We start from the raw sequence: 14,890 nt of genomic DNA on the forward strand, positions 1-14,890 counted from the left end.
CAAAATTAGTGCCTAGTAGGAAAGCATTGTGAGACAGAGTATAAAATTGAAAATACAGTTTCAGGATTCGAGGATAGAAAATGAGGCTAGGAGAATCCTAGATTTTTTTTTCCCAGAAACATCAGTTACTTGCTTTACAGTTTTGAAAAGACATTTAACCTTTCTATCTCACTGTAAATATTTTTTCATTGTTCATAAAATGAGAGAAATACTCCTACTTCCTTTGATTTACAGTTTGTTTTCATCTCAGTCATTTTATTTTTAAAGTCTTTTTTCATCTTATTTTTTGTATATATATATTTATGTATATATACTTATTTTGTTGCCATGTGTAATGAAATTTTATTGCCATACTCTAATAAATTCTCCTTCAAAGGATTTCTAAAGAACAGAAAACCTCACCCTACTTCTGACTCTGCACAACAAGGTTCCGTGGCACTCTGAGTTGTGAATAAGAAGTGAAAACCCATGGTCCACTAGCAGGAATTAAACAACACCTATTGGTTCTGGATATGGAATTGTCACTTACAGAACAATTTGCAATGACCCTGACTCTAACTGCTTATCAATTTAAGTGAGTTCTCTGTTGACTATAGAGAAAAACAAACAAACAAGCAAACACACACACATCTACACTCATGACACTCTACAAAGCCTGTTCCTGCAGAGAATCTAGAAATTGAATTTGGAGAAGCTCTTTTCAAGCTGTAATGAGCCACCTGCCTCTAGCTATAAAACCCAAAGAGGAAGGAGAAGAAACGTGCTGATCAACAAGAGGCAATTTCTACGCTATGCAGCAGGGTCTCCACAGAGAAGCAATCTTTTGTATAATGTCACCAGCCTTTCAGGGAATGTGAGGCTGCATCTTGGGCTAGCTTATATCCGATCATTGTTTTAAGTATTATCATTTCCTTTTTTTATGCATCCTCAACTTAAATAGATAAAAATGAAGGTGCAAATTTTATTTGTGTGAAACAGCCATTAAATGGTAGTCACCATAGGATGTGCTATAGGCCAAAGGAAAAACAAGGCGAGGGGTCAATTCAGATACGGAAGTCCCCAAAGTGAAAGGACTCTTCAGGCAGAGGCAATCATCACTACGGATCATTGGAAATGAAAATATGGCTCAAATCCACTATGTATTGTATGGACACATGTATTGCAAATTTTGTTTTGTTTTGCTATACCCAGGAGCAGTTTTCCGAACAAACCACCATGAGCCCTTTGGAAAGGGCAAGTGGGAAAGAAGAAGGTCTCCTCCTTTGGTGTGAAGAATGATCTCATTCTGCTTCCAGGAAAGAATTACACTAGCTTTTTGCAATTGCAATGCCATTTTTGGACTATATAGCTTCTGAATTCTCTCCATTCTCAGCATGATAGTAAACCAACATGTTTCTCATTAATAAGGGAAGACAACTTTCAATTTTTTAAAAATGTATATAAGCTAAAATTTTAAAAACCTAGTTTTTAGGAAGCTTGATGAGTTTAAGGTATCTCATGGTAAAGGTAACTTACAGGTTGATTCCTTTGCCCTGGAGCTACCAATGCCACTGAAAAACCCAACTCACCAATTTAGGGAGTAAGATTACTTAAGGGATTTTTATTGCTGTTATTTTATTGTGTTTGTTTTTGCTTTTTTTTTTTTTTTTTCTTTATGCTTAGCAAAGGAGTGACATGATCTGGGGTATTCTTTGGGAATTTAACTCTGGCAATGATGAGGAGAAACTGAAGGTAGTAAAACTCTTAGGTAATTAGATAACTAGGCAATCTGAGATAGTAATAATAATGATATAGTGATAATAAATAGTGATAATAAACCTGATAAAATAAGAGCAAATATAATACACATTTTAGGGGAAAAAAGTCTACAAGACCATATTGTATTTAACCTGTTTCACTTTCTAAAGCACCAAGGTAAGCTGTGCCCTATACATTGAAGTTTCGTTAATACAGGCTGATTAAATAAAGGAATACACACTCATGAAAGGGAAAATGCTTTCATACATGAATGAATGAGTTAAGATCTATAGGATTCGGTGAGTGGGTAACAAGATGGCAATGATAAAAGTACAGTTTTGAGCCTTAGTGGCTGTTGGTATTGGGGTGGTCTTAGGTCAGAGAAATTAAATAATTATTACTAATACCTGTTCTCATCAATTTTGTAATTGTTGATCATCCTGGGGGAGCTAGTCAATTCTGGAAGTGCAAGGCCATGGTACGTAAAGAGCAGGCTGCGTAGATGTGACGCCTAAGGGATGTATTGATTGACCAATCACGAGGTTTCCTGGGGAAAGAGTGTAGATGGAACGGGGTGGGGGGGGGGGGCGGGGAGAAGGGAAGAGAGAGGAGGAGGAGGAGGGGAGGGGAAGGATGGAAGGGGTAGGAGCTTGAAGAACAGTGTTTATAATTGATGAGTTATATGACTATCCAGTGACAATGACATAGACATTGTCAGAATTTCTTTTCTTACGGATATTAATTATTTAAAAACCTCGTTCCTCTAACGTGAAACTACTCAACAGGTAACTCTTTCCCTCTTTTTCTTCCAAGAAAGATCTCACTTTTCCTCCTGTTTTGAATAAATAAAATAGAAACACTTGAACTAATCAGAAGATGAATATGACAGAAAATATTAATGAAATCCTAATTATTAAACAAAATGATTTTTTTAAGTAACATTTTACCCAAAATTCCTTTCTGTGAAAATTATTAAACTCTATTGGTGTGTGTATTCATTTTACAAAGCAAAGCAAAACTTACTTTCTTACAAATTATATTAAAATTTGAACCCTAAACTATTAGTAGCAATACAAATCTTAGATTTCTCTAAAGTCCAAACCATCTTTTTTTAACAGCAAGCTAAAATTTTATATATATAAATATGGTTAGGAGATTATTGCAATTAAAGCATTCAAGATTTTATGAAATTGATACATAATGAAGAAACAAAATGATGAGCTGTGCTAGAATACATAATTTTCATCATTTTTTCATACATATAGAAAAGTCAGCAGTTAAAAATATGGAATAGGTGAAATGAGGAATAGGTCTTCAAGGACCTTATGTACTGAAAATTAAAATCATTCAGGAAATGCAGTACTCCTATTAGTGAAGGCCCAGCATTATTAAATGATAGCAGACACATACAGGAGATAATAAATATCCATAGGAGAGTCAATACTATTTATTAACAAGGTACATGATAGGGCTCTATGATTTGAAAAATAACTTGGGCTCTGGCTCTTCCATCTGATCAAATCTCCCTGTAATTCTCAGCTCTGCTTAGTCACTACTGCTATTCTACCGTGCAGGCTTCTGTATCAAAATGTGTATTTTTAATTATAAGCAGGGAATTACCTTCATCGTTTCAATTGTCTATAGAGCGCCTAGTCCAGGGACATGCATAGTGTGTGCAGAATAAGATAAAAAGAATAAGAAATGACGAGGAAGCTGTAGTGTCTCATTCTTTGTTCAAACAAAAAGTTAAATAAGGATCCTAGAACATTAAAGCAAAAGCTTTGAGAGCTTGTGTGGATGAATACTTACCTCTCCGCCTCTGCCAATATATTCTTGTAGCCGAAATTTCAAAAAGGTAAGGAGGCTTGCTAAAGTCACCATCCTAGTTAACAGCAACACCAAGTTGGCATGCTTCCTTTGCATGTGTGTGCGTTTGCGTGTGCACATGCGTGATGGAAGGGAGGGAGGCGGTACTTCAGAGTTGGTGAATTAGCAAAGGAGAGGCTGGAGGATGCAGGAGATCAAGCCACACAGCACCACTTTCAAATTAAAAAATAACGAAAATCCAAATACTCAATTCTCTCAATGCTTTAAGTCTTGATTTTAAGTTCACTACTATGTCAACTGAATTTCATTCCTCAGAGAGTAACAGAATAATCAAAGCAGGATTCAGTTCTGTGAGATTTATAGTCCTGTTATGCCTTTGGAATTCTAAACTATGTAGAAAAAAATAGTGGCATACCCAAAATTTTCTTGAAACACAAAAGGGTAAAGTCCACACTCTTCATTTGCTTTCTCATCTCACATGGTTGTTTGTGCCTTCCTTCCTTGAGTATGAGAACACCCAGTTGAGATAGTGTCATCCTCTTTATGACACATTGTGAACTTGCACAAGGAGGAAGGAGATTTGGAGCAGGAGACCAGCAATAGGGACAAACAAGCCCTTAAGTGGAGGATCCCATTTTCAGGTAAATGACCTTGCTAATGAAGAGGATGACACGAAATGCAACAATGACTTAAATAGAATCCTCACAAAATCCACTCTAAATTTAACTTTCTATATAAAGCCTTCTTAAAAATTTCTCATAACCTATTAAAACGTTTTAATGAATATCATATTGAGGTGGAAGGAGGCCATTATAGTGAACATCCATTGTGTGGGGAATTTGCATTAATAGCTAAAAAGGTATTGGTCTCTTGCTCCTTAGCAACTGCAAGCAATTTCTTGTAAATTGTTTTTCTACTTTAAGATGACCTTGTCCTTTTCCTTCTTATAGTCCCAAGGGACGATGGTCTGCTAAAATAATTGTTAAAAAAATACCAGTTTTATGAATGTGCTTATTGTCAGATTAACATTCAGAAGGAGACAAATTGTTCCCTCTCCCTCTCCCGGCTGTGATGAGTGGACGGTATTGAGCTTTGGGTATTACCTTGTCTTAACGAAAAGTAGACACCAATAGCAATATCTAACGTTTGGGGAGTGCTTACAACATGCCAGGCACTGTTCCAAATATTGCACACGTATTAACTCATTTACACCTTATAACAACTCTATGAGGTCAGTGCTCATATTATCCCCATCTCACATGCAAGGAAATTGAGGCAGAGAGAGATTAAATAACTTGCCAAATATCACATAACTACTAAATTGTAGAATTGAGATTAAAATGAGTCAATTTGACTGTTCTTAACCTATAACCTAGAGATTTCTCCTACTGGACCAAAAATAGTTTCCGTTGTCCAACTGACATTCACTCCGAGGTAACTACAAGATAGAGATCAGCCCATAATTTAGCAGCTCAATGGAGTTTGTGAATTCTCAAGGCCTGGAATATCAGAATTTAAATGTATTCTAGGAATCATGTATTTCAAGGCTCCATTTTACAACTGAAGATCCTGAGAACAATTATGAAACTGATACATGAAGGAACTACAAGTAGAACACAGAACTGGAAGTTGTACTCAACTCCTAAATGCTTTCAATCTTTTTCCTTTGATCCTCCATTGTATCTCAGGGTACTTCAAGTGAGGGTTCCCTTAGCATATGCTTGGAAAAGTTTTTCCACTGATACAAATAATTTCAATAAATGTTAACTATTAAATACCAGGCAATATGTTAAGTGTCTAACCTATAATTATTATTCCTATTTTGTAGGTGAGAAATCTACCATGACTTGGGTTAAATGTTACAGGATGGTTTCCATCCAGTTTAATTCAGACAGTTAAGCTAGAGATAGGCTTTCCCATTCTTAGCAACCTGCTGTCATGGATGTTGTGCTGCCCACTGAGATCCCCCTTGAAGACCAAAGGTCTTACTCTCCTAGCTGCTGCCCTCTGAGAATTGCCAAAACTGAACAGAGCTTCCAAGGCCATGTCCCCTTCCCAGGGCCAGCGCATAGCCAAAGAAGTATAGGCCAATTTTCAAGGCCCATCTCAGCCTCTGAGCTACTTATGGGATGATGGAATTGGCTGAGGCCATATGGTGACCACATGACAGTCCATTTCTCTGTCTGCCAACCCTGCTCCCTTTATTTTCCTTCCCCCATGGGTGTGAATCCAAAAGCCCTCCCTGCAAGCTTCCTGCAGGCTGATCTCCATCTCAGTGTCTGCTTTTAGGGGAACCGGACATGTGACATTTAACTATGTGTTTCACTAGAATTAAGCAATTCTTACTAAGAGACAAGAACAGATCTATTTATAGGAGTAATAAACAAAAATGTAAATAAATATTCATATATTTATATTTTTGTTTACATTTTGTCTTAAATATAAACAGAAAGAGAGAGAGCGAGAGAATGGAAGACCATCCATCATCTCTCTGTCTCTCAGGTCATCCATCCCTGCTCCTCAGCAGCAGATGCTCACAGTCAGAACATTTCCTGGAATGGATGTGCTTGGCAATGGTGATTCACGTTCACTTTCTTAGATCAGAATTTGACTTTGTTGGGCCTCCATTTTATTACTTCAGCTGCCCTCTGAATGGAAACTGGGAGGGACCTGGTTCAGTTTGAAACCATCATGTGAACTGCAAGGCTGCTGTAGCAATGTACCAAAACTGGGTGCCTTAAAAAAGCAGAAATTTATTCTCTCGCAGTTCTAGATGAGACAAGTCTGAAATCAAGGGTCCTCTGGGCATGCTCCCTCCAAAAGCTCTAGGGAAAGATTCCTCCTTTTCTCTTCCACCTTCTGGTGGCTCCAGGCATTCCTTGGCTTGTGGTAGCATCTCTCTGATCTCTGCCTCTGTCTTCATATGGCCTTCTTCCCTGTGTGGCTGTGTCTCTGTGTCCTTTCTCTTATAAGGATGCCAGTCTTTTGATTTAGGGCCCTCTAAATCCAGGGTGATTTCACCTTGAGATTCTTAATTAACTACATCTATAAATACCCTATTTCCAAATAAGGTCACATTCTGACGTTCTGAGTGGGCATGAACTTGGGGGGCACGCTATCTAATCCACTACATGATCACACACACAAATTACTCTCCCCAGCAGCCTCTCTTACTGGCACTTGGCTCTTTTTCAGTAATCTCAGACTCCCCTTCCCCTCCCTATCTGTTCTTGTTGAGAGCATGGTCAGTTTCCCACAAGATCCTCTGCTCCGATGTTGTTACATCAGAATTTAAGATTTACTTCTCATTAATTTACCTACTTCTATGACTCAGTTCATGGAGAGGCATCACTTAGGGTTCTAACAGGGAAACAGAGCCAATAGACTGATAGGGTATGAAGAGATTTGTTTCAGGGAATTGACTTACATGATTATGGGGGTTGGAAAGTCTGAAATTTGTAGAGTAGGCCAGAAGGCTGGCAAGACTCAGGCAGGAGCCAGAACTGCAGTCCACAGGCGGAACTTCTGCCTCAGAATAACCTCAGTTTTGCTCTTAATACCTTCAATTGATTGGATGAGGCCAACTGAGATTTTCAAGTATAATCTCCTTTCCTTAAAGTCACCTGATTGTAGACCTTGACCACACGTGCAAAATGCCTTCACAGCCACAAACAGATTACAATTTGATTGAATAGCTGGATACTATAGCCTAGACAATTGACTGGGAAAACTACGTACCACAGGAGAGGAGGTCTATTGTCTCAATTACTTTATCTTACTTTGAAAGACCCTAATTGGCAATATTAAAAATCAATGGGTTGGCCTGCTAGGTTTGGATAGCCCCAGTGCAAAATTATTTTACCCGTTATGAGTTTTTTGTTTTGTTCTGTTTTTGGTTTTGTTTTATGAGGGAGATTCTCCGTGAGCTAACATCTGTTGCCAATATTCCTCTTTTTTTTGCTTAAGGAAGATTAGCCCTGAGCTAACATCTGTGCCAATCTTCCTCTACTTTGTATGTGGGATGCCTGCACAGCATGGCTGATGAGTGGAGTAGGTCCACACCCAGGGTCCGAACCCGTGAACCCAGGGCCACCAAAGCAGACTGTGCGGAACTTTAACCACTTGGCCACAGGGCTGGCCCCTGTGAGTTGTTTTTTAGATAAAAATTTTTACCATTTGTATCTGAAATTATGTTCTTTTACAGAGGAAATGAACATAACACTCTTCTCTACAAGACAGTCTGTAAAATATAGGCTGAGACCTGCTGTAGCTTTCATTATCCTAATGAACGTTTAACTTACCCAAGGCCCCAGAATGATGAAATGGAGAGCTTGGATTTGAACTCATGCCTGCCTGATGGAAGAGCTCACTCTATTCACTCAGCCAATAAGTAGAAAGGCCAGGGCTAGATCTCAGAGTGCCTGATTGTCCAGTGTTAGTTCTGTTTTACCACACTGATGGTTTTCCATAACCATAAAGTGGAGGCAACACGGCAGAGTGCCTCATCTGAGGCAGCATAGGCAATATAACCTCAAAGTTATTTTTAGTTTCAAAATGCTATTTTTATTTTAAGCCTTGCATTCTTCAAATCTAAGCCAAAGCAAATCTATTTGGGTTTACATAGGCTGATGTGTAATTTGGGACAACTGATAATGGCAGGAGAGAAGAATTATGTTCTGTATGAAAATCCATTCACATACCTAGCTTACATGAACTAAAAATTAGTCTTATTATGATTGGTAAATATTTATAAGCATAATTTAATAATAGGCTCGATCTGCTTTTATAATAAAGCTTCATTCTAAGATAATTTGCTTAGGAACAAAGTAAAACTCTGTCTTAGAGACAAAAACACCAGTTCATCATGACTCAGGTCCTTAATATTTCTAGATGTGTGTGCTTTTTCATTTGATGTAAAAAAAAAATGTTGAAATACTTCAACAGGCTTGCACAAGAAAAACCTATTAACAAATATCAGCCTACCATAATGTATCTTTCATGGGCAGGCAGCTTCGTGAAGCAAATTGAAGTCGACTCTTGTCAGCTTGGACATATTTTCATAATTCTTATTTTGTGCCCGTTGTTCCTTGTTAATCTCCATAGTTTTAAAATTTGACAGCAGTTACCTGAATAATCATATTAATTATTATCACAAGAAATATTGCTTACAATTTAGTGTAATTGCTTAGCTTTGTAATTTTCTATGAAGCCAATGGGAATTTAAAAGATCAGCAGGAATGGGGTATAGAATTTAGGAGTTCCCCCCAAATTTCCTTCTATTCTTTTCTAGTCCGCAAGATCTTAACTCATTTTCATATTTGAACTTGGTTTCCAATGGTGAACAGCCATGTATGTCTAAGAATATTTTATAGCATTCGCCTTCCTGACATATTTCAGCATTCCATTCAATTATTACTTCAGCATTCCATTCAGTTCCATTCAATCCTCTAGATCCTAGAGGCTCAGATCTCTACCTTGCAAAGTGCTGATTTCAGCTGTGCAACAACAGGGTAAGTATGACTAGAAATGTATATGTACATTGTCACCGAGTGTGACAAATTCAGAGGGCAAGCTTATAGCTTATCTGAATGAATAGTATCGGTAAAGACAAATGCATATTTTTACATAAGTTTATCTGAATAATCAGGGATTGAGTGTAATTGTTATAGACTGAACTGTCTTCATAAATTCAAAGATTGAAGTCATAACCCCCAATGTGACTGTGGAGACAGGGCCTTTAAAGAGGCAGTTAAGGTTAAATGAGGTCATATAGCTGGATCCTAATCCTATCTGATCAGGGTCCTCATAAGAAGAGGAAGAGGCACCAGGGATGGGTGCACACAGAGGAAAGGCCATGTGAGGGCACAGTGAGAAGGCACCACAAGCCAAGGAGAGAGGCCTCAAGAGAAACCAGCCCTACCTACACCTTGATCTTGGACTTCCAGCCTCCAGATTTATGAACAAATAAGCCTAAGGGCTTTCTCTGGCAACCAAAGCTGCTCTGGCCATGTGTACAGCAGACCAGAAGTGACAGATATTAAGCTCCAGTTGTCCATAGCATAATTTGCTGCATCAGGCACCTTTCGTTGGCATCTTTCCATTCTCTCTTACTTCCCTACTCCTCTACCGGTGTTCCCTGGAATCACCCCCCTAAAAAACTGCTTACACTGAATCCTTGTCTCGGTGTCATCTTCTAGGGGAACCTAAACTAAGAGAGCCACTTAGGGTTGCTGTGAGGATTAAATGAAGTTCTATATGAAGAGTATCTACATCAATACATGATGCTTAATGGTAGCAGCTCAATAAACGTTGATTATTACAATAACATGAGCCCCCAGCCCTACTGAGCTGACTTGGACTCTATTTGCTCCTCTAGCCTAGATTCTACACTAGATTCAGAACTTATTAAGCATCTCTCTTTCCCCTGCCTATACCTTTTTTTTTTTTTTTTGGTGAGGAAGGTTAGCCCTGAGCTAACATCCACTGCCAATCCTCCTCTTTTTGCTGAGGAAAATTGTCCCTGAGCTAGCATCTGTGCTCATTTTCCTCTATTTTATATGTGGGATGCCTGCCACAGAATGGCTTAACAAGCGGTGCATAAGTCTGCACCTGGGATCCAAACCTGCGAACTCCGGGCTGCCAAAGTGGAGCATGAAAACTTAACCACTATGCCACCGGGTCAGCCCCTCCTCTGCCCATACCTTAATCACAGCCCTCAAGGGTTCACCACTGTAGCTGTGAAAAGAGCACATAAAGGTGAATCACAGAGCAAAAATGTATCAACGGACTCGCTGGGTTTCCCACAGTGACCAGAGTCGAATGTGCCAGAGCAGCACATGCTGAAATGTTCCTCTGGCCTGAGAAGTGGTCCAGTTTGTAAGCGTGACAGGTTCTTTGACAGGTTTCTTTTTCACTGACTTGGGTTATTTAACTTTCTGTGGAGTAGGAAATGCAATGTGGTCGGACTGGGGGTTTTGGAGGACAGTATCATTCTACATCAGAAACCCTAAAATACAAAAAAGAAATTATGATTATCCATAGCAATTTGCCTAGTCAATTGGCATTGTACAAAGAACACAGAGGTGAGAGTCCAGGGACCCGGATTTTAGCCCTGGATCTGGTTTCTAATTGTGTTTACCTTGGGTAAGTCATTGAATTTTCCTCTGCATCTCAAATTACTCATGCGAACATCAACGGACACATTTAGGTTGTCTCAAATTTTTCTCAAAGCCCTAAAAGCTTATCTTTTTTTTTTAAGTTACATTAAGCTGCAAGTAAGAAGAGCTGGCCCCCAGAATTAGAGTGCGAGCCAACCGTGAAAAAACTGAAGTGCTAATTTGCAAATTTGAAGTTTGGTTTTTAAAGAACTCACACTACCAGGAAGTTCCCAGGATCCAACATAAACAAAATGTTCTGGATTATCCTCTGGATCATTTGAAATGGTGATTTTTAACAGTCTGGTAGTGCCATTCCGGGGCCTAGCCTGAGCCATCTGCTTGAGCAGTGAGTCACTCGCAAAGAGCCCTGAGAGCTGTGGATGAGAGGTGCTGTATGCAATGGTACAAAATAGGATATGTTGTATGGATTATTTGACCAAAAGTCAAGAAGCTGCTCTTTTCCATGCTCGTGTATGGAAATACAAAAGTGAAACTGACTTGAAATCAAAATGAAACAGACTCACCTATTTCTGTTGACCTAGAAAATTAAAGAACAGAATTGACCCGAGAGCATATAGGATAAGAAGTAAATAGGTTTTTAAAGATTTTTTTTCCAGCATTCAAAGGCACAATATGTGTCTTGTCTTACGCCCTCCCTTCAGCTACTGCAAAATTACTAGATGCCTTTTCTAATCACCCAAACTCAAAACCTTAGAGCTGGCTATGTCAACTCCAGTGCCTTCTGGGAAAGTATGCACGTAAGATAAAAGGAAGAAAGAGGTAACTCCTCAAAAGGAGAGTGCACACAATGACAACGGCGAACCTGGCACGTTTGGTGCCCACACCTGGAGTTTTTTTGACCTCTGCTTTATCATATTGTACTTTTTTTTTATCCAGATCTATTCAGTCACCAAGGCTTATTGCTTCTCATTTCTTATGTCTCTTGTATCTTTTCCTTTCTACTTCATAGCAGTCATCTTAATTAAGCCAGTATCCCTCAGACTTCCACAACATTCTTGTAAGTGGAATTTTATTTTTACTAATTTTCCATCTCTGAGCAATCCAAGAATGTATCACCAGTTTAATGTTTAAATAACCCTTCAATCATAGGCTTCTGGTAAAAAACGTGCTGAAGCTTCCCATCTCCAACAGGCTGAAGTCCGGACTTGCTACTGGAGCGTTAAGGTCAATTGTTACCAGGAAGTCAACTACCTTTCCAGTTTTATGTCCGACTCCTCCTTACGCTCTACCTCCCGACAATTAAACTAGTCTTTCTTCTGGGAATATTGAGCTTCCCATGGTTATAGTTTGGCTTGTGTTATTGGATTCTACTTATAATGGTCTTTTAGTCCCTCTACTTCATTTAATTAGCTCTTCCCAGCCTCCAATTGCCCAACTCATAGAAAGTATCTTCTTCCAGTAAGTTTTCTCTTTCTCATATGGCTCAACATGAACACTCCTTTATGTGAGATGCTGCATCATGCCATCATGCCCTATTATTAATTATTAATAAGAAGAACAACAAATGGTAAATATCTGCCATATTTATCAATTGGTACTGTGAGTTATCTTTTTGTATATGTCTTATATCCTTTTTTCTATACTACATGATGATCTCAGGCTAGATTCCATTGTATTTTCAAGTTAGAGAAAAATTTGTCTCTAAACTTTTATAAACCTAGTTGAACCTTTTACTGAATCCCTTTGTTAGCACTGCTATTGGGTGCTAGTAAGCATAGATCATCGGAGGTTGTGTTATAGCAGACTGGGTACCTCAGAGGTCTGTGCTAACCAGAAATATATATTTATCAGAAATTGCAAGTAGAATATTTTATCAATCATTTGTTTAATGTATATTTATAGATGAGCAAATTCTACTTATTGAATAAATAAAAATAAAACGCCTAATCAATCAATTTTTATTATAATAAACCTACTATCTTCTTTTGGATGATGGAAATGTTCTAAAATTTATTGTGGTGATTTTTGCCCAACTCTAAATTTAGCACATTTAACAGGTAAATTTTATGGTATCTAAATTATACCTCAAAAAAGCTGTTAAAATTGTATTATCATGCCTAAATACGATAGTTTCTTAAATATATGAGCTTAAGTTATAAAAAAATTCATCAGCCAACATTGACCATTCACCCGACTTTCAGCTTATCACCCTCTTGAAATGTTTGAATTACAGAATGAATATTATACCCACTGTCATTATTTTCTTTTCCTTCACACTTGGTCAGGGTTTTAAAAATATGCATAAAATTTATGTAAACTCCCCAAATATCCATTTATCATATTTTCTGCTATGACTATGTTAAAAGGAGCTGCAAGGAAAATTAAACGAAGCTGACTTATTTATATGTTTATACACACGTACTTTAACTTGGCTCTATTTGCTTTATTTGGTTTTCATTTAACTCTGCTGTGACGAGATCATGGCAATTTCAGACAAAGCAAGGACAAATCTAAGCCGGAGTCCTCCTTTGACAAGCAGCTGTATTACATAGCAGTCTCATTCAGAATGCCACCCAATTAATGCTGAATATTTCCCTCAGTCAATACATGGTTAACTTAATTCTTTTCTAATTGAAATTCCTCTGTTCCAATATCGGCACATTAGGAGTTATCATCACTCTGCCTCTGCCGAATGCTTCTAGTACAAGGCTGTTCAGAACCCTCCTCTCTTTCCTACCCGCCAAGTGTAGTGTCAGTAATAGTGTCTCCCGCAGCTTAGACCATATCAGTGTATTCTAAAATATCACATCATATCTCTATACGGTCAATACAGTAATTTATTGAAAGTAAAGGCCCTAATTTAACTAAATAAAATAAATAGACCTGTACACACAAAGTCATTTTTCATCAATACCCTGCAAGACTAGAACCTGACCCCTCTAGTCAAATAGTTTCCCTGGTCTCAGATTCTTTTTATCCCCTTTAGTGCTTACAACTTGCAATTTTTTATATATCTGTTCCATAATTTAACTTTGTTCCTCCTCTTCATGTTTTAAGTTTCAGTGTTTGAATGAAGGTAGTGCAATGAAAAAATGCAAACAATGAGTTCAAAACTTGGGTTTTCTTCTCTAATAACTCAGACTTGAAACCTCAGGCTCATGACTTTTGACTCTTACTTCTCCTTGACTGCACAGTCTGATCAGCTGCACTTGATGGTGGGTCTTCTTCCGCGGGCCAATTTGGCACTAGCCTGAGGAGGGGTTGGGGTGGGAGAGTGGTGGAAGAAATAAGTGAAGGAGAAGGAAGTCTTAAAAGAAATGAGGACCATCTATTCCATTTCACTTTCACTTGGTTTCCCTCTCAACATTTGGCATTTGGATTAGATCTTCGCACCTGGAAGTAGCAGGAGAATAATTATTCTAGTCGAACAGTGCTGTGAAGATCTAATCAAAGGTGAAACTGTTGTGGCTTATAGTTAGTGTTCTCTAGAATTATAGCAGCAGACCACAGGCTGACTTGTGCTCCAAAAAACTTGATTACAGGTGTTTGATCATACCTCAGAAAAGAAAAGGTGTTTAATGTTTTAAATTCATAACCATTGTTGAAGAAGTGCTGCAGAAATTTCAACAGGAAAAAAATATGCTTACAGAAAAATAAACAATGTATGTAGCTTACTAATAATATCCATAATATAAAAACAGCATTTCGTAATCTGTATATAGGAACTTTGGGTATATGTCACATGTTCCAAATCACAAGAGGTGTTGATGAATAGCAAAAGAGTCTTTTAAAATTATTAAGATATATTGAAGATTTTCTACTGAATTATAAAACATATAATAAAAAATAGATGCTTCCATTCTTATGATAAGGAAGAAATATTTTCTACCACTGTATTATTTAAGTATGTGACATTGTTTTAAAAGAGAAAACATTCTACAAATTGCAATGGCGTTCACAAAATCACTGAAAATTGCAGAGTTTGATTATCTAAAGAAATCAAGTATGAATGATAATATGAATATGCTTGTATTTAATTGGAATATTGTGAAGGTTAATGAAATCAAACAACCTTGAAGGGATGTAGGTGATGGTTAATATACCACATTGAATTCTTGGATTAAAATTAAAAGAAAACAACCTGATTCATTTCTGTTTATTCCAATATTCAAACCAAGTGAAACTCCTGGGAATTATTAGAGAAACAA

General features: G+C 37.8%; 1 long non-coding RNA gene across 1 annotated transcript; it reads left to right on the plus strand.

Annotated features, from left to right (window-relative positions):
* The first annotated feature begins 8,995 nt into the window (after nucleotides 1–8,995).
* On the plus strand, nucleotides 8,996–12,681 carry LOC138915332 (uncharacterized). Its single transcript, XR_011421139.1, has 2 exons — nucleotides 8,996–9,074; nucleotides 10,823–12,681. It is a non-coding gene; the product is annotated as an uncharacterized lncRNA (long non-coding RNA).
* The last annotated feature ends 2,209 nt before the right edge of the window (nucleotides 12,682–14,890 follow it).

Source organism: Equus caballus, chromosome 8 (genome assembly GCF_041296265.1).
Source record: "Equus caballus isolate H_3958 breed thoroughbred chromosome 8, TB-T2T, whole genome shotgun sequence".
In the NCBI taxonomy this organism is placed as follows: domain Eukaryota; kingdom Metazoa; phylum Chordata; class Mammalia; order Perissodactyla; family Equidae; genus Equus; species Equus caballus.